The sequence below is a fragment of the Chiloscyllium plagiosum genome, chromosome 41 (genome assembly GCF_004010195.1).
Source record: "Chiloscyllium plagiosum isolate BGI_BamShark_2017 chromosome 41, ASM401019v2, whole genome shotgun sequence".
NCBI classification, from domain to species: domain Eukaryota; kingdom Metazoa; phylum Chordata; class Chondrichthyes; order Orectolobiformes; family Hemiscylliidae; genus Chiloscyllium; species Chiloscyllium plagiosum.
In genome coordinates this window covers 10,496,176-10,516,266 of record NC_057750.1, presented here as the reverse complement: position 1 = coordinate 10,516,266, position 20,091 = coordinate 10,496,176, and the positions used below count along the sequence as shown (strand labels likewise).

At 44.3% G+C, this 20,091-nt stretch overlaps 1 protein-coding gene across 5 annotated transcripts in view; it reads right to left on the bottom strand.

Annotated features, from left to right (window-relative positions):
• The window catches only part of LOC122542840 (RAC-beta serine/threonine-protein kinase), a 99,098-nt gene extending 86,089 nt beyond the window's left edge, over nt 1-13,009 (bottom strand). For all 5 annotated transcript variants that reach the window (XM_043680928.1, XM_043680930.1, XM_043680927.1 and 2 more), the window contains exon 1: nt 12,846-13,009. The gene's annotated coding sequence lies outside the window, so the exon portion shown is untranslated. The remainder of the gene's footprint in view (nt 1-12,845) is intronic.
• Between the last annotated feature and the right edge of the window lie 7,082 nt (nt 13,010-20,091).

Below are 20,091 nucleotides of genomic sequence, written 5' to 3'. Positions count from 1 at the left end.
CCCACAAACAAATTAAAAAACACAAAACCAGCAATCTCAGGAACTGAAATCATGCTGAATATCAGGTCAGGCCCATTGGAAGCTCATGGATGGGAGTCAATGGTGCTCAGAGCATGGAAACAGAGCAACGTGGAAGTGACAAAGGGGATACATCCAGCACCTACCTGAAGGTGCTGGATACGTTGAATAAAATCTTAAAAAGTAGTACGCAAGGCACAATCCAAAAACCTCCAGTTTCTGGACAACTCCAGTTTTGAGTAATTGTACCTGCAAAAATTAAGAAATGATCTCATTGATGAGAATTCCTGATATAACTCAGAGGCCTAATGGAATGTTAGTCTAGGAGGTGCTTCTGCCTCTTACGGCTGTGTTGGTAACGGTTCTCCACGCTGGAGCTGTTTGCTTCAAATCAGTCTCCTATGTCTGTTTACGTGCTGCCGCAAATGACACACACTTAAAACGTTCATAGTCTCTGTCCTCCATAACAAAACATGACAAAGCAAAGCAATCAATATTCCAAACAATTCTTCCAATACTAAACTCCCATCTCATTGTTGTCAATTTACCACGAGAAACAATTTTTCACCAATTACCATGCCCCCCCCCACCCAACCATTAAGTCTTGATTAATAATTTTAATTGAGACTCAAGGGTATAAACAATACGAAACCTTGGATGCAATTAAAGATCAGCCATGATCTGATCAAATTGCAGAAGACAGCCAAGAGGATGAATGGCCTCTGGTTCCTATGATTAGACGATTATAAAATCATTATAATTTAGAGATGCCAGTGTTGGACTGGGGTGTACAAAGTTAAAAGTTACACTAGCTTTCGGTTGTGGACCACCTGGTGAAGGAGCGGTGCTCCGAAACCTAGTGGACTACAACCTGGTGTTGTGTGATTTTTAAAGTTATTATAGGCAAGAAAGCTGGTTCAGTACATCTTAGAGATCCTCGTGACCTCACATATCCACCATTGCTGCATCCCAGATCCTTAGGTTCACTTCTTTCCCACTTCCACTCCATTGAGGAAATCCCCAATTCCTCAAAAGGTTTCCTTTGTATTCACCTGTTTTTGGTCCCTTTTCTTCACCCTAATCCTTCCTATATTGAGATGCCCAGACCTGCATGCAATACCTCAAATGTGGTCTAACCAACATCTTGCACTAATTCAGCTTCGCTTCCGTGGTTTCATTCCTAATGCTACGAGGAGCGGTACAGCCCAGAAACTTACTTTATGAGCACTCTCAGAATTAAAGATTACAGTCAGCCCCAGATCTCACTGTTCCACCATTCGGAAGAACTTTACTATTAAGGGTATACTTCCCTTCAGTGCTCTTATTTGCAACATTAACTTCTGCATAAAAACAGCATCTGTCACTACTCTGAATGTTCATAGTTGCACTCCACTTCTCTTTTCATCAGACTAGTTATATTTTTTTACAACCTCAATATGAGAGGGGTTTGCGAAAACCAAACCAATTGCAATTCTAGCCAAAGTGCCCCCGAGTGAGGTAGAACAGAAGTTAAGTGCAGTTCGACTAAAGCTCCCTCTACTCTTAAACTGAAAGTAAAGCTCCTACCACACTGTCCCTAAACACACACAGCTTGGGATTAGGTACAAAGTAAAACTCCCACTTCCCTGTCCTTATCAAATACCCCCAGAATAGGGACAGCACACAGTAATGCCTCTCTACTCTTAAAAGAGAAGTTCTCTCTACCCTTTTGAACTGAATGTAAAGCACTCTACATACTGTCCCCATTAAACACTCTCTGGTCAAGTACAGCTTGGGGTCAGATATAGAGTGAAGCTCCCTCTACTCTTTTAAAACAGAGAGTAAAAGGTCCTCAGTGCTGGCCCATCAAACACTCCCAGGACAGGGTCAGCACGGGGTTACATAGAGTAAATCTGTCTTGAGGAGAAAGTGAGGTCTGCAGATGCTGGAGATCAGAGCTGAAAATGTGTTGCTGGAAAAGCGCAGCAGGTCAGGCAGCATCCAGGGAACAGGAGAATCGACGTTTCGGGCATAAGCCCTTCTTAAGGGCTTATGCCCGAAACGTCGATTCTCCTGTTCCCTGGATGCTGCCTGACCTGCTGCGCTTTTCCAGCAACACAATCTGTCTTGACACTGTTAACATCAAACATTTGCAGAACTGGTGCTGCACAGGGTTGGAGACAGATAAAGCTGTCTAGACACTGTCCCCAAACACTCCTAGAACAGGTACTGCATGGGATTAAATACAGGGTAAAGCGTTCTCTACGCTGTTACACTGAAACAACGCTCTACATTGACAGCACAAGTTAGATACAAAGCTTCATCGACACGGTCCCCATTAAACACTCCCTGGATAGGTACAACACGGAGGTTAGATACAGACTAAAGCTTCCTCTACACTGTGTAAACAATGCTGTTGAACCCCAAGACCCACAATTCTCACACCTGGGCCTTTCCCTCAGCAAGCCTGCTAGTTGAGTGCCACTATGTTATTGAGTTCTGAGTTGACCCCGCGTACGTTCGTCTTCTCAGTGTGGTATTGTTTGGAAGATGTGCACATGTGTCCTGAAGTCCAAAACAGCAAGGATTCTATAGCCCTATCATAAGAAAGACAGAAATTTACAGGATCATACAGGGAGATTCCAGCTGAGCTGGAACCAAACCCAGGAGATCAACGCTGATCCACAGGATCACCCGGCACTCTTGTGTCAGGTCTCCTGCTGTGACATCAGCACAAGCACAGGGTCTCAAGGGTGCTCCTCAGACTTTCCTGCAGTATCTATTTCTCACTATATTAGCGAGTTAAGAACCCAGTTCCTTGCAGCCTTTTCACACGTTCATTAATGTAAAGGCTTAACCTGTGTGCAGCCTGCATGGGGACCTTTGGGCAAAACCACAGTCCCTCCTATATCCTTGTAGGGAAAGCAGGTTCACACCCAGAAAACATCACAGGAGAGCTCTGTGTACTGCAGCTTCACTGCTGGTGAGTGGATTTATTTATAATGTGACGAGTTTACATAGACACTTCCCACTACAAAAGCAACAAGATGCAAAGTTTAAAAAAAAAGCAACCAAATTGCTCTGCATGCCTTAGTGCAATAAACCCCAGCTCTCAAACCCCACCTCAGCTCAACCCCTTCTTACCTGAAACGTGCAGAGTGATCATGTAGCATCCTTCTGTACTAATATTTAAATTACGTACAAGACTAAAAATACTGAAAAGCAGCAAAGTTTCATTTGGTCCAGAGCTGCTTCTTTGCTTCATTTTGTTTGCAGTGGTTTACAGGTGACTACCAGTAATCAAAACAGCTCACCCCACGAAGATACAATCGGCATATGTAAACAGCTATCGCCATGTCACAAAACGTATGGGAAAAGTGGTATGAAAGGCAGCCATACATCTGTGTGCACCCAGTAGCCTGCCCACATCACACGTCTGCAAGATCAAAATCATGCACATGTCCCAGTCTAGTTACTCAAACACACTTTCAGCTGACACTTCTGTTTAATACTACAGGACAGCTGTAGTGTCAATGGTCCCTTTCAAAAGGGACACAAAGTCACTTGCCACCCAGATAAGCATGAAAGATTCCCAGGGAAGAGCCGGGGAATTTCACCACTGGGCCTGGGTTATACCTATTCTTCAACAAAAATCATTCACTTTGCATACTTGAGCTGTAGTGTTTCCTACATCTATTTACAGCATTCAGAAAACCCAGGCTGTAGCTTTCATGAACAGAACTCCAATTACCACACAGTGATCACACAAAGGCAGCGCCAGTGCCGCAAGTAGTGGTCACAAAGCCTTTATCTAGGAACGGGGGAAGCTGGGGAGCATATGCATCTATTATTGAAGGCAGCAGTGCATATCGAGGGAGCGGTGAGCAAAACATATCAGATATTGTGCTTCATAAACAGACAGATTGAGCACTAGATGCAGCCTTCCAGCCGAGAAGCAAGGACATTATTCTGTGCCCTTATAAAGTTCTAACTGAGAATGTGTATAAGGAATTTGCAGGTAGGGAAAAAAAAAGTGTTAGGTTTTGGGTTGCGAGACAAAGGGTCAGCTAGCATGACTTTGACCAGATAAGAACTTGCAGTAAACAATGAGGCAAGGGTAGTGGTTTAACAAGATGAGGAACATCCATTGTGTAATGCCAGTTAACCAAGTGAGAAATATCCACTATGAAATGCCAGATGAATTGATCTTTACTGTGGATGCTCATTGATTGAAACGGTCACCCAATCAATATCGATGTGTTATTTGGATGCTGCTCCCTGTAAGTGACTATATAATTTCTTAAAAATCTGCTGTTCGAAAGACTGAGAACTCATGTCTCTTCCTCCAAGGCACAGAATAAAGATGAAGGAGATACTGCGTCTGAGTGTTTGCTTCGACTGACGCGGAGACAGGGAAACGGGATGACAACACTGAGTCCCCAACGGAGGACTGCATCTCATTCTGGTTTTTCTTTGGAGGTGCAGAGGAGATTTACAAAGTAGATTAGATCAAAAATTACCCCCCTATTCTTTTCTTTATCCTTTCATGGTATGTGGACTTCAATGACAGGGATAACACGTACAACCTCTCCCTAACTGGGTTTGAACTGAGTAACTACAGCCTTTTCAGTGGGCAACTACAAGTCAACCCATTGCTGTGGGTCTGGAGTCCTAAAGGGCATCAATGAACCAAATCAGACATTAATGATCAATAATAGTGATGCTGACCATGAAACTAAAGATGAACTTTCAATTCCAGATTTGTTAATTCACTTCAGAAGTTTACAGCTGTTATGACAGGATTCCAACCTATGTTCGAAGTAACTCGTCCAGTGGTCTTATAACAGCCCACCTCCCCCAAAACCTAGCTTCCAAGCCACCTCCTAACGATCCAAGATCAAGCCATCTCAGCTCCTCCAATGTCACCAGATATTGAGCCAGAGGAAGCTGGACCTCAAAGGCTTGATGACAGATGCCTGACTGTAAGAGGTTTGGAAGGGCAATTAAACATCGCAAAATATCCATTTGTTGAACACCGTTCATTGCCTCTTGACATCCCAAAGGACATTCTGTGACTAATAAAATATTTTGCAAGTGTCACCACTATTGGGCATGAAGATATCACAGCAGCTGACTTGCCAAGGGAAGAGAAGAAATTGCTGGAAATGCCTGCATTTGAACACTTAGTTGTTAGCAACTGAATCACCAAGTGCCAACGTATAGGTATGGACAAGAGGACAACATCACAGACCACAAAGGCTGGGCACAACTAGGGATAAAGTACTCCACAGTCAACAATTACACAGCATATTAGGATCTTAGCCTGGGTGGTGTTGATGCTGGGCAATGGACAGAAGCTTGACTGCATGGATTCAAAAACAAGATTTCAACAGGAAATCTGCAAACTCCGAGCTGTTGGTATGTTCACAGACCGGAGAAAGCAAAAAGATTGCAGATACATATACAAGCTAGAGGGGACAGACAGGTTAAAGAGGAATTCCTTTTGCGGAGGGAAATGGTCAGGATCAGTTACTCACGCTGGGAGCAAATCAAACTACCTGCACACCCAGCACCAAATCCCAGATGTTTTGTCTACACCACTGACTGAGCACTGCTGGCATATCAAAACAAGTATAACATCCACAAGTGCCTGGCCTTATTTTGATATACATCTTTCCATAAATAAGGGGCCCAAAATTGGTCACAGGATTCCAGCTTTAGTCAGACAAGTGCCTTGCACAGTTTTTGTAAAACATCCTTACTTTCACATCCCATTACCTAGAAAAGAAAGGTCAGCATCCCTCTTGCATTCTCAATTACCAAGTGAAAACTTGAATCAAATCTGCCCTTAGCATTCTAAATCTATCAAACTGTAGTTTGATAAATTTCTGTTTATAATTTAACACTTGGGAATCCAGGTCAACCTACACTGTGCTGCCATCAATGCCATATACAATATCCCTTGCAAGGTGTGATATCTAAAACTGCTCACAGTGACTCCAAGTGCGATCTAACCAGAGGCTCATATCGCTGTAGCATGCACTGTATTTTGGTCCTCCAGGCTCACTCACAATAGGTCTTACCAAAAAGGTGAGAGGAATCTCACCTTTCCACATAGCATCTCAGAGGGCCCTCAAACTATTTATCATATAATAAGCTTTCCATTAAAGTGGCTGTTGCCAATCTGTGCTGGAGGCCCAAAGTATTAAGCTTTTTAACTCCGTTAATTTACTGTGGTGGCAGCCAGCTCTACCCAATCACTACCTGGCTCAATTCCTCCGCTGTTGTTAAATTGTCAGGCTGTTTATCCGTGATCCAGTGCTGGAGGAGCAGGAATTTCCTCCAATTAAATATCGGGAACTCTGAAGCTGTTGTTTCAGGTACCTGCTTTTAATGAGATATTTGAAAGCCTTGGTAGCATATTTTGCTTTATAACGCACCTATGGAGCAGGTTCATTCTGTTAAAGAAGCTACATAAATGCAAATTGTTGTCACTATCTGACTAATACATTAGTACCACTGAGGAAAATCATACTATATTCCTTGTCTGATAATCTTATGATTTTTCCAAGTCTGTCCCATCAGCAACATCCTCTAACTAACACCAGTCCTCACCTTACAGAACTCCAGATGCTCTCTCACTCTCTGCAATGTTGTGTTAGAGGGACCCAATCTATAATTACACTGCGGGGGCGTTTTTATTTTCACAGTTCAAGTGTGTGTACAAAAAGTTCACACCTGTCCCACCCACCACTTATGGTAATCACCTTCAACTGAAATCCTCATAAATAGCAAAGCAATTAACTGGTTTGTGGCCCTGGGACGAGTGCTGGGAATGTCTTGATGTGGCAGGTAGAGTCTAAAGCCACCTTTGTCCAGCCCACTGTCTCTGGGAACAATACCAAATATTAAAGCCCATTCCTGGTTAGTCAGACTCCAGAGGCAGTCATTAAGTGCTCAGCAGGATTCCACGAACAGCAATGGGATGAGCGACTAAGGTCCTAATGTTGTCGGCCAGAGACCAGGAGAACTCATTGATCTACGTCAACATCCATCCGATCTGCAGAACCAAGTGGATGGATTTACATTGCTTCCCTCGTGCATGCTTCTTAGTGACAGTAGTATTCCCCCAATACTCCAAATAAAACCCTCAATTACTCACTCGAGTCCGGTGGTGACAATTGAAACTTCAACCATCCCAGCTCAGAAGATAAAAACATTAATGACCAAATCAATCCTGGGAAAGACATACAAACTGCACTGATCTAGCATCAAGACAGTTTTCAATGCAGAAAGGATGTTACCACCCCCTCCATCCCCCAGCTTGGATGTCCTAGGATTGGGAAACAGTCTTAGAATAAGAGGTAGGTGCAATGAGAAGGAATTTTTATCACTTAGCGGAAGGCAAACCATTGGAATTCTCTACTTCAGATGGCTGTGGAGGATCAGTCATTCAGTATGGTCACGACAGAGATTGTTTCTAATATCTAGAAATCTAGCAAAGAGATATGGGGAGGGTGCTGAAAGAAAGAAAAAAATCAGCCATGACCTCACAATGGCCGCATGGGTTGAATGGCCTCCTTCTGCTCCTACCTCTGATATTCTTAAATGTATTTCTATGCACTTCTCACGATCGGACATCAAACCATATAGCAAGATGCTCATAGACAATGACCCAATGTCTCTCAAAGAGATGGACATGTCTTAACGGAATAAATAGATGTACAGATGTTGGGAAATTTAGAGAAAGGAAGAATTTCTGAATTTAGGGCCTTGGGATCCAAAGACAGAGCTATTAAACAAAACCGGTCATCTAAAAAGGCCGAAATCAAAGATGCAAGACGTCTTGGAAAGATGGGTGCTAGATGAGATTACAGGTAGGGAGGAATGGGGGATGGATTTGCAAACAAGGACAGAAAATATAAAGACGTTGCATCGCTTACCAAAGGCCCAATGTAGGTCATACGAACACAAGAAACAGGAGCAGAACTCATTCACTTGGCCCCTCGAGCATGCTCCGTCATTCAACAAGATCATGTTCAGATCTAGTAGTGGTTCAAGTTCCACCTTCCCATCCATCTCCAATAACCCTAATTCCCCTGCCTACCCAGAACCATAGGGGCGATGTTTTAATGGAACGTTCTGGCACAGGCAGCAGATTTGGACAACACAGAGTCATAGACATGCACAGCACGGAAACATACCCTTTGGTCAAACTGTCTATGCCAACCAGATATCCTAAATTAATCTAGTTCCATTTGCCAGCACTTGCCCCATATTCCTCTACACCCTTCCTATTCATATACCCACCCAGATGCCTTGTAAAATTATGTAATTACACCAGCCTCCACCACTTCCTCTGGCAGCTCATTCCATACACGTACCACCCTATGCACAGAAAATGTTGCCCCTTAGGTCCCTTTTAAATCTTTCCCCTCTCACCCTAAACCTATGCCCTCTAATCTGGACTCCCCCACCCCACGGAAAAGACCTTGTCTATTTACCCTATCCATGTCCCTCAAGATTTTATAAACTTCTATAAAGTCACCCTTCACCCTCCGACACTCTAGGGAAAACAGCCCCCACCTATTCAGCCTCTCCGTATACCTCAAACTGTCCAGCCATGGCAACATCCTTGCAAATCTTTTCTGAACCCTTTCAAGTATAAAAGGCAGAACAGGAGAAATCAGTCAGCAGTGCATCAGGGGACCAGACTAACAGAAGTATGGACAGGTGTTTCTGCTGATCAGCTGAGGCAGATTTGAGTGCCTTTCAAGAAGTGAAAATAAGCGGCCTCAGCAGCGGTGCAGCTATGCAGTTGGAAGCTTATCTTGGGGTTATTTAGAACACTGTTGTGAACAGTTTGGTTCAGCCTCAGAGTTGCTAGAATGGAATCAGTATCAAAAGAAAAAAGGTGTATTTTGCAGAGGATGCAAAATTCATTAAGCCAATTATTAAAAGGATAAAGTTAAGCTGCTTCAAGTTGAGTTTACTGCTCCATAGATCAGGAAGTAATGAGCTGCACTCATTCTGCATTAACTTCGAGATTGTAGATATTTTCTGGGGAAGGGGGGTTTAGGGTTCACCCCTGTGTAGAACTCTAGGGAAAGTGTGGCGAGAGAGAAAGAGGGCAGGAGGTCAGTCATTTGGAGACGGTACCTGGACAGTCCAGGACTGTTCTCGGCTACGATTCAGTGAGCAGAGTTCGGTTTTGATCATTATACCTGTAAACAAAAGACGCGATCAGGGTTGAAACAGCTCTTTGATGTAATGTTTCTATCAGGACCTTCAGATCCCCTTCGGATAATCCAATATGCAAATAACTGATATTCGGATAATTGAGGCTCTTCTGTATAAATGGTAACGCACAGGGTCCAAACCAATGGGACAACTTCGATCCACTTATTCCCCTGACCTTTTAATCAACCCTGTTTCATTTAAATTCCATATTTTGATAAGTTCAATTAGTTACATTAAAAATTCAAGTTCAAATTAAGTCTAAAAGCTTTCTTTTTTGAAGCAGCCCAATGCATCAAACTTGGAACCTTTAGATGGTGCAGAGAAGCACAGAACAACACTCGCCAAAATGCAAAGCACTATGATGTTTGGCAACATCGTACCTGACGATAACAAAAAATGCAAAGCAGTTCCTATCCACGATGCCCAATAGGCAAACAAATACTACTGAGCCTCGAAAGCATCACCCCTGGCTCCAGGCTTCAGTTTCAGGCCAAGCATCCCCCTTGACCTAGAGAATCTCAAACAGGCCTCTGACACAAGTGCAGATGGAGGAAGCATGCTCAAGTGATCAAAGCAAGTCACAGAAAGCCTTCCTCCACATCTAGTTCCAACTGAGCCAACAACGGGAAGTCCAAAATGGGAAGCAGCCCAGAACCTGCCACCAACAGTCACCTTAGATGAGCAAAGAATGAAGAGAAAGGGTGGAACCTGATGCAGATTCACAAAAAGATCATCTCACAATGTGTATTGTTCTTTCTGGAAGCATGGTCCTTCCACATTTAGGTCCCCCACCTTTCAAAATCCTTCAAAGGGTTTAAGAACCTTCCCACTCACCAGTGGGGACAATTGACAGTCCTCACACACAGGTCTCAGTACAGCAGAGTTGGATTGGCACATTCTCTGCTTTTATCCCAGCTCAGGCATTAGCTCCAGAATTGATCTCCTGAGAAAAAAAACTCTCCTCGCCCCTACTGCGTTCTTCAACCTAGGGAACCTGCTCTCTTTCTCAACAACACATAATAAAGTAGGAACAGGAGAAGACTATTTGGCACTTCCAAACCACTCACTATTCAATGAGACTGTGGCTGATCATCGACTTCAACACCATTTTCCTGAACTACTCACGTATCCCTTGATGTCTTGATTATGTAGAAATCTGTCTTGAACATACTCAACAACCAAGCCTCTAGAGGCTTCCAGAACAGAGAATTCCAAAGACTCATCACCAAATACTTAAAATACTCCAACTCATCTCAGTCCTAAATGGCCAATCTCTTATCCCAAGACAGGGTTCCAGGGGAGAAAACATTTCTTCCCATATCTGAAACTGTTCAATTACCTGAACAGTTAACTACAAGATGCTGCAGGCTCTGTGCAATAGGCAATCAAAAGGAGGACTTTTTCAACCTTCTCAGAGTCTTCCTTCTCCACCTCTTCCCATTCCCCAAAAAGGAACAAGCCAGAAAATCTCGCAGACCTTCACTATCAGCTCAGTTCAAACACATTCAGTCCTGCATGTTTCACCCCCTCCCTTAGCTACCTCCAGCCATCCCACATTCTCAAAGTGTTGGAACTCTTTGCTCTATTCCTGTTGCTGTTCAGATTATTAAATACCCAAAAGTTCAGTTTCTTCCCTCAGGCCTGGGTTCACGCTGCCACCTATGCATGTGCTGGTCTCTATGGGAGCCTACACTGTATGGTAGTGGTCCTTCACCTGGGCTCTTTTGACATGAAGCAGGAAGTGCAGAGGTATCTTGGTGAGGCCCCACTCACATTTGACTTATCTGGCCCCTCACAACTAATAAGAAACAAAACAATATTATTTGGAACATCACCTCATTTTACTCCTCCCTAAGGAGGCTGTGTGTTGAAGCAACACAGAGCAGAGCTACCTTATTAGTTTAACACTAGCCACCTCTCCAAATGAGCCAACAGCAGCTCTGCAAACAGCAATCACTTGCAACCTCCTAGTATGGACAGCAGCAAGCATATTTTGCCACTTTCCTATCAGTCACATTGGAGTACAAGGGATAACAACTCCAAAAGCATCAGTTGCTTCTGAACAACAGTGGTGGGAGTAATTCAGCTGAAGACCAGCAAGTGTCGTTGAGTGAGAGATCTTCCTCAGATAACAACATAAAGCTAATGACAACTCAAGTTTCAATGCTCACTGTTTAAAGTCAAGACGTTGAGCATACTTGGAAGCTAATTCACATCAAATCTGGAGATTAATGCTCAGACTCCACTCTAACATCAGCATATTGCAGTAGTCATCTCCTTTAACGCTACCATCATCAAACCTGCTATCACTACCTCCTCCTTTTGGAATATAACTCATTGCGAACTGGAAGCGGTCCCAGGAAAAGTGCTTGTTAGCGTGAATTTACACAGGCTCAGCTGTCAACAAGCCAGCCTGTCTGCGAACAGGTTGCAAAGACACCAGAGTCTGCAAAGCATCAGTGTATGAGCACAGCCAGGTTTATGCTTCAGTCAAGACCCCACAGCTTGTTGAGCCCCCTTCCCAAGCATCTCCACCTGCACATGACTAGTAGCCATTCAGCAACAGGCTATAACCCCAGCTCCGTCAAGACCAGTTATTAGCCTTTAAGTAGACAGGTTGGGAATCAAATACCAACAATACAGATCTTATTGTAAAATAAGTGAACCTAAAAGCAGCATGCACCAATAAATTACTTTTATCAGATATGGGCTGAGACTATCCACCTAATCTAATCAAGGGAGGTGAGGAGTGTCTCAGATCTGTCATGTCTAAAATGAGTCGAGGGGGTTGTGGTGAAGAGACAGATCCTCTCATTGAAAAGGAAAAGTATGTTCGCTGGTCCAAAGAGAGGGGACAGATACTTCCCTCCAATCCAAAAAGAGGAGCAAATTTCTCCTCCAGTCCAATAGGACTGAGCAGACTAACCCCCGCCAAATACAATACGATCGACAGACCACACACCCCCAAATCCAATGGGATTAGGCAGATCCTTCACCCATCTCCCCATCCAAAGGGATCGGTCAGATCATAGAATCCCCACAGTGTGAAAACAGGTCATTTGGCCCAACAGGTCCACACCGACCCTCCAAAGAGTAACCCACCCAGGCCCCATTATTCTACATTTACCCCTGACTAATGCACCTACACAGCCCTGAACACTATACGCGATTTAGCGTGGCCAATTCACTTTGACCTGCACATCTTTGGACTGTGGGAGGAAACCGGAGCACCCGGAGGGGAAACCCACGCAGACACGGGGAGAACGTGCAAACTCCACACAGTCAGTCGCCTGAAGCTGGAATCGAACCCGGGACCCTGTCGCTGTGAAGCAGCAGCGTTGACCACTGAGCCACCAGATTCCGCACCCCGCCCCCATACCTCCTCCACCAGTCCAAAGGGATCAGGCGGATCTTTCCCCCCCCCCTTTAGTCCAAAGGGGATTGGGCAGATCCTCCCGAGCCAAAGGAAAGGGGCAGATTCCCCTCCTCCTCCTCCTCCTGCTGCTGCTGCTGCCGCCGCCGCCCCCCGGAGGCCGCGCTCCCTTACCCCAGGCGCGGGGTCCCCGCTTTCGCAGACGGCCTCTCGCTCACCCCCCTCTCCCCGGTACCTGGCGGCTTGTTGTGGGGCAGCGTGTGTACGTTGGGCTCGGGGCCCCCGGGCTCCGGCCTCTCAGTCTCTGCCTCCCAGGCTCCTCTCTCTCAGACTCCGCGGGAAGGCCCGGCTCCCGGACATGACTCGGGAGGCTACCGGAAGTAGTGGGACCGCGGGGCATGACGGGTACCAAAACCGCTCTCGCCAATCAGAACCCGCACAGCTCCGCGGTGGCGGCGGCAGCCAATCGTCAAGCGGGAAACACAGGCCAATCAGGAGTCAGGCTGAGGTGAGGTGGCGGACCACAGTAATATTCCCGGACCTTAACAACCATTCCCATAGCTTGGTAACCATCCCATATCCTAGTAACCGTCTCATACCTTAGCAACCATCCCTGACCCAAGCAACCATTCCCATAGCTTGGTAACCATCCCATACCCTAGTAACCGTCTCATACCTTAGCAACCATCCCTGACCCAAGCAACCATTCCCATAGCTTGGTAACCATCCCATATCCTAGTAACCATCCCTGACCCAAGCAACCATTCCCATAGCTTGGTAACCATCCCATACCTTAGCAACCATCCCTGACCCAAGCAACCATTCCCATAGCTTGGTAAGCATACCATAGTTTGGTAATGGTACCATTTCCTGGCAATCATCTGATAACCTGGCAACCATGCCATGTTCTGGCAACTAACCCATAGCTTGGTAACCATTCCGAACATAGAACATTACAGCGCAGTAAAGGCCTTTTGGCCCTCGATGCTGCGCTGACCTGTGGAACCAATATGACCCAAGCAATCCTCCTACAGCCCGGCAACCGTCCCACTGCAGAGCAGCCATCCCACAGTCTGGTAACCATCCACACCATAGCAACCATACCATAGCCTGGCAACTATACCATAGAGTCATACAGCACAGAAACATAGTCTTCGATACAACGACCATGATGACCAGGTTTCCCAAACTAAACTAGTCCCATTTGCTTGTGTTTGGCCCATTTCCCTCTAAACCTTTCCTATTTGTGTACCTATGTAGCTTGGTAACCATCTCATAGCCTGCAAGCCATCAATATCCTAGCAATTATCACATGATGTCATAACCGCACCATAGGCAAGCAACCATCCTATGGCTTGGCAATCATTCTATAGTTTGGTTGCTATCCCATTGCTTGGTAAATATCCTATCATTGAGTTACCATGCCATAACCTGGTAAGCATGTCATAACCTGGTAAACTTTCCATACCCTAGCAACCATCTCAACAGCATGGTAAACATTCCATAGCTTGATTAACATTTCATGACTTGGCAACCATGCTGTGTTCTTGTAGAGCCAGGTAGAGCCCATCAAACAATACAGTTTCTTCTTGTCCCATTACCGGGACCAGTGTACCATCAAATGGAAGCCATCTTTACTGCATCATGTCTTCAAGCATGTGTTCATACCTTTTAAATTTACCCCAGTATCAATTTACATATGACTCAGACAATAATCCCAAAACTGAATCATTTTGAAATCCTGTATACTTTAATATAACTCCTAGTTGCTGCTAGAAACTCTAGAAGCAAAAACTTTTGGCTACTCTTTTCTACATTGTTGACCGCAAATGGACTACAAGAATTGGATCCTTCCCCATCTTCTTCAATACACAATAGCTAAAGAACTACAAAGGCATTGAGAGCTTTGAATACAAGAGCAGACATTTTAAATTCAAAATCGAAAAGTGTGGCACTGGAAAAGCACAGATCAGGCAGCATCTGAGTAGCAGGAGAGTTGACGTTTAGGGCAAAAGCCCGATTTTAAAATCAAAGTGTCACTTATTTAGGAGCCAGCATAGGTAGGCACACACGCCGTACAGTAAAAGGAAAAGAATGAATATGCATTTACTAGCAGGTCAGAGACTGGGAATCCTGCAATGAGTAACTCACCTCCTCACACCCCAAAGCCTTTGTACCATCTACAAACTTGTCTGGAAGTGTGCAGCTCTAACAACAATCAAAAAGCTCCCTCCATAACAGCGCTGTGGGATTACCTACAGAAAATGCAATGCAATGGTTCAAGAAGGCAGCTCACTACCACCTTCTCAAGGGCAACTACGGTTAGGCAACAAATGCTGGTCCAGTCAGCAACACTCACATCCCATTAATACTCTGGGCAATTTGTCCAGATGAATGTTTAAGTTGATTGTGTGCTGCCAATCAAGTGGGTTACTCCTGGATGGCACAAGCATTCTTGAGTTATTGCAGCTGTATCCATCCAGACAAGCTTTCCATCACATCCCTGAGCTGTGCCTTGTAGATGATGCAAAGGCCTTTGAGAGTCTGGATGCAGAATTCCAGCCTCTGAAAAGCTATATAGCTGTTCCACTTGAGTCTCCAGTAAAATATGACTCTCGGGTTATTGTCAATGTAGTTTAATATATTATGTTGAGTCAGTTGTACTTGAGTTGTTTTTGGTGAGATGTTTGTGATGAGTTTGGATGAATTCATAGAGTGAGTTTGGTTGACAGTTTGTAGTAAGTTTAGTTGAATTGATTATACTGGTTGCATCATATTGGATAATTTATATTTGCTCAGTTATACCCACCTGACCCTGTTGAATGATGTATGGTGGATTCCTTGAATAAAATGATTTGCATTGGACAAGTTGCATTGAGTGACTTGTGCTCAGTGAGTTGTGCTTTAAGATATTAGGGCTTGCATTTATGTAGCACCTTCATGGCACCTTGAAATGGGCAGCACGGTGGCTAGCACCGCTACCTCACAGCGCCAGGAACCTGGGTTCAATTCTTGCCTTAGGCAACTGTCTGTGTGGAATTTGCACATTCTCCCTGTGTCTGTGTGGGTTTCCTCCCACAGTCCAAAGATGTGCAGGTTAGGTCAATTGGCCAAGCTAAATTGCCTGTAGTACTAGGTGCATTAGTCAGAGGGGAATGGGTCTGGGTGGGTTGCTCTTTGGAGGGTCAGTGTGAACTTTTTGGGCTGAAGGGCCTGTTTCCACACTGTAGGTAATCTACTCTAAATGATTTAAAATCAATTATGCATTTTTTAAAATAAGTATGGTATTATACAAGATGCTGCAGCCAATGTGAGAGCAGCAAGCTCCCACAAACAGCAATGTGATTAATACATGACCAGATTATCTGTTTTTGTGAAGTTCATTGAGGGATAGTGACAGAACATTAGGGAGAGCTCTCCTGTCCTTTTATATCATGTAGGGTGCTTCGGTTTAACATTTTCAAACCAAATACAAACTTCTGCTTCCACAGCACTGGAATATTCTGACTTGGAGACAAAAGTTATACCAATGGAAGCATAGTTGGAACAGAATTTCTCTATCGTGGAAGCAATCCATTCATCCCATCGAGTCCACCCCGACCCTCCAAAGAGCATTCCATCCAGACCCACCCCTCTATTCTCCCCCTGTAACCCCGCATTTTCCATGGCTAATCCACTTAACCTGTGCAGCCCTGGACACTGTGGGCAATTTAGCATGGTCAATCCAACTAATCTGTGGGAGGAAATTGGAGCAGCCAAAGGGAACCTACGCAGACATAGAGAGGGTGTGCTTGCTCCACACCCACAGTCGCCCAAGACTGGAATCAAACCCCGGGTCCCTGTTGCTGTGATGCAATAGTCCTAACCACTGAGCCACCCCAAGTTGGCAGACAGATGAGTTGGAAATGTGTTGCTGGAAAAGCGCAGCAGGTCAGGCAGCATCCAAGGAGCAGGAGAATCGACGTTTCAGGCATGAGCCCTTCTTCAGGAATGAGGAAAGGGCTGAAGAAGGGCTCATGCCCGAAACATCGATTCTCCTACTCCTTGGATGCTGCCTGACCTGCTGCGCTTTTCCAGCAACACATTTTCAGTTCTGATCTCCAGCATCTGCAGTCTTCACTTTCTCCCAGACAGATGAGTTGTACTGTTTAAATGTTCTTGAGGGAGTTGTGCTTGGCGAGTTTAAAGTTGGATTGTTGACATTCAAGTAGTTGCATTGTAGGACGTTTCTTGGATGTTCTGCGTGTGAAAAGTGTAGTCAAGTTACATTGCATCATATTGGATGAGTTTCTTTGAGAACTTCGGTGACTAAGGAATTGAATTTGGGCAACTTGTTGAGAATTAATTCAATTGCATAAGTTGCATTGAGTGACTTCTGTTGGGCAAGTTGTTTTGAGCAAAGTGATTTTTTTTGTTTGATTAAATGTACTTGTGAGATGCGCTGGCTAAGTTGTGTTAGATGAGACGCTTTACATAATTTTGCAATGTTAGTTAATTAATTTATTTAATCGTGTTGGGATTCGTTTACAGCATGAGTCTTCGGGCAGAATTCTGCTAATTAAGCTGTGTTGATTGAATTATTGCAGGTAATTCATTTCACATACATTATATAGTATGAGTTGTATTGCGTGAAATATGTTACGTAAGTCATATTAGTCAGGTCATATTGGAAGAGTCACTCTGGATGCATTAAATTAGGAATTCTCATTAATATGCACTGTTATGTTGGATGTGTGCACTTGATAAGTTCCATTGAATTATATTGAACGAGCTGCATTAAGTGCATTTTTCAGTATTAAATTGTTGGGTAGTGTTCTGCTGGATGAATTATTTTGGGTGAGTTTGATTGATTTAGTCATGTTACGTGAGTTGTAAAAGTCCGCTGCCCATGCCCTGACTTGTGCCGAGTCATGTTCAACCATCATCACTGTGCTACTGATCTAAATATGTAGCTAGTCAAGCAACACCTCAATTTAAAATCCCCTGTTTGTTTACAAATCTCTCCATGATCCACAACCCACCATCTCTAAAATCTCTTCCACCCTAACCATCTTACAAGACATTTGCCCCTTGAAAATCCTTGATTTTAATCACTCCCCATTGTTGGCTAAGAACCAGAGGTAAATGTTGGTTAGACATGGTCTAGGCATATATTTTACTGAAAGAGTTTCATTAAGTGTGGATCAGTGGTTAGCACTGTTCCCTCACAGTGCCAGGGACTCAGGTTTGATTCCAACCTGGGGCAACTATCTGTGTAGAGTTTGCATATTCTCCCCATGGATGTGTGGGTTTCCTCAGGGTGCTCTGGTTCCCTCCCACAATCCAAAGATGTGCAGGTTACGTGGATTTGCCACGCTAAGTTGCCCATAGTTTCCAGGGATGTGCAGGCTAGGTGGGTTGCCCATGGGAAATACAGGGTTCCATGGATAGGATTGGGGGCTCTTCAGAGGGTCAGTGTGGACTCAAGAGGCCAAGTAGCCTCCTGTCACACTGGAGGGATTGTATGCTCTGTGATTCCAGCTGCATTGCAAAATCCCAATGCCTTTAATTACTTGTTCCTCATAGATATTTTCTAATCTGTTCAGAGATGTTACAACACATTTCTAGAGCAGATGGGACTTGAACCTAGACCTCCTGATCCAGAAGTAGGGATTCAACCACTGCACCATGAGAGTTCCTCTCATAAAATTATCCCTTAATGAACATAGAATCATCATCCATTCTGTTGATCACCTATTTGGTCTCAGGCACCCCTTCTAGAGCATATAGAGTCCAAGAGTTATACAGTACAGAAGCAGACCCTTTGGTTCAACTTGCCCATGTGTTTTAAAAAAAATTCTCAAGGTCAGGTTCGTAGGAGAGTAGTCTGACACAGAACAAACAACCAAGAGGCGAGTCTGCTAGAATATGGGCATTTTATTCCCCGCAGCGTCGCCACAACCAGGTCTCATACAACGGGTCTGGCTTATACTCACTCTACATGTTACCGGAACTGGGAGCCGTCAGTTCTCGTAGAGCAGTTGCCAACAACCCACGCTCGGCGGTTAAACGTAACCCCGGAGCAGACTCTACCGAACTGGAGACTTTTCCAGCTGATATACTCTTTTCCAGATATAAACATTCATGTGAACAGCAGAGCAAGGCTAAAAAACACATTCCATTCTGGTTACATACAGATAAGAAGATTCACACGGGGAGGTGTGTAATAAGATTCACACGGGACTAAGCAACACCTCCATTCCGGTTAGATTCACACATGTATTGGGACATAATTTTTAACCGTTTCACCACATTCCACTGCTTGGCCCAATACATGTGTTACATTATGATTCACACATGTATTGGGACATAATTTTACACCACACCATGCCGACCAGACATCCCAATCTGACCTAGTCCCATTTTCCAGCATTTCACTAGAGGATAGTTTTGGTGCTTTCAAGGCAGGAAACCTTGGAATTCCATCCCTCCATTATGACTTTCCTTAAAATCTAAAATGTGTTGACAAAAGCTTTTTGGCCATTTGCTTCAATATCACTTTATGTAGCTCATTGTCAGGTATTGCTTTATGACACTCAAAGGAAGCAAGCTGTTGGTATTAAGTGAGTTGTGCTGAAAATGTTTTGCTGGAAAAGCGCAGCAGATCAGGCAGCTTCCAAGGAGCAGGAGAATCGACGTTTTGGGCATGAGCCCTTCTTCGTGAGCCCTATCTCCTGCTTCTTGGATGCTGCCTGACCTGCTGCGCTTTTCCAGCAACATATTTTCAGCTCTGATCTCCAGCATCTGCAGTCCTCACTTTCTCCATTGAGTGAGTTGTACACTGCATCTGCTGTGTTGATTCAGTGGTGTTGTGTGAGTTGTGTTGATTTCATGATGGATTGTGTTGGATGGTTTGAGTTAATTTTGAGCTCCAATGGTTTAATTGCAGTGCCTGATTTGCGTTGGAGCAATTTCTATTGGTTGAGTTGAGTTGAGTTGATTGCATTGAATTTGTTATGCCAAGAGGAATTGCCATATTCTGTTGAGTGAGTTATAAATGAACTTGGAACTACCCCTTGGGATTATTACATCTCATGCCCCAAAAGGCATATTTCTCAATATACTGCTTATGAAACTGATATGTGGAAACCCAAGGGTGTCCTGAAGTAAGTTAATGCAAAGCTAAAGGAGTGTTCTATCTTTTAACAATCAATATGAGCTTTTTGTTCCCCTTATTAGATTATTTCCATTCTCAGATTCCTGCTGACAAGAAGCAACTTGGCATTGGCAAGCCATTTGGTCTCAATCCTTTGTCTCAAACCTGACTGAAGCAGAGGAGAGCTTACTTTTTTCGAGATGTAGTTTCCATGTGTCTTACTGAAACACAGTCCAGGTCTTACTGCAATACAGGAATGTGTTTTCTTCTTATTAATTCACAGGATCTTGACAGTTCTGGCTGGGCCATCATTTATCGCCCATCCTTAATTGTCCTGGAGAACATG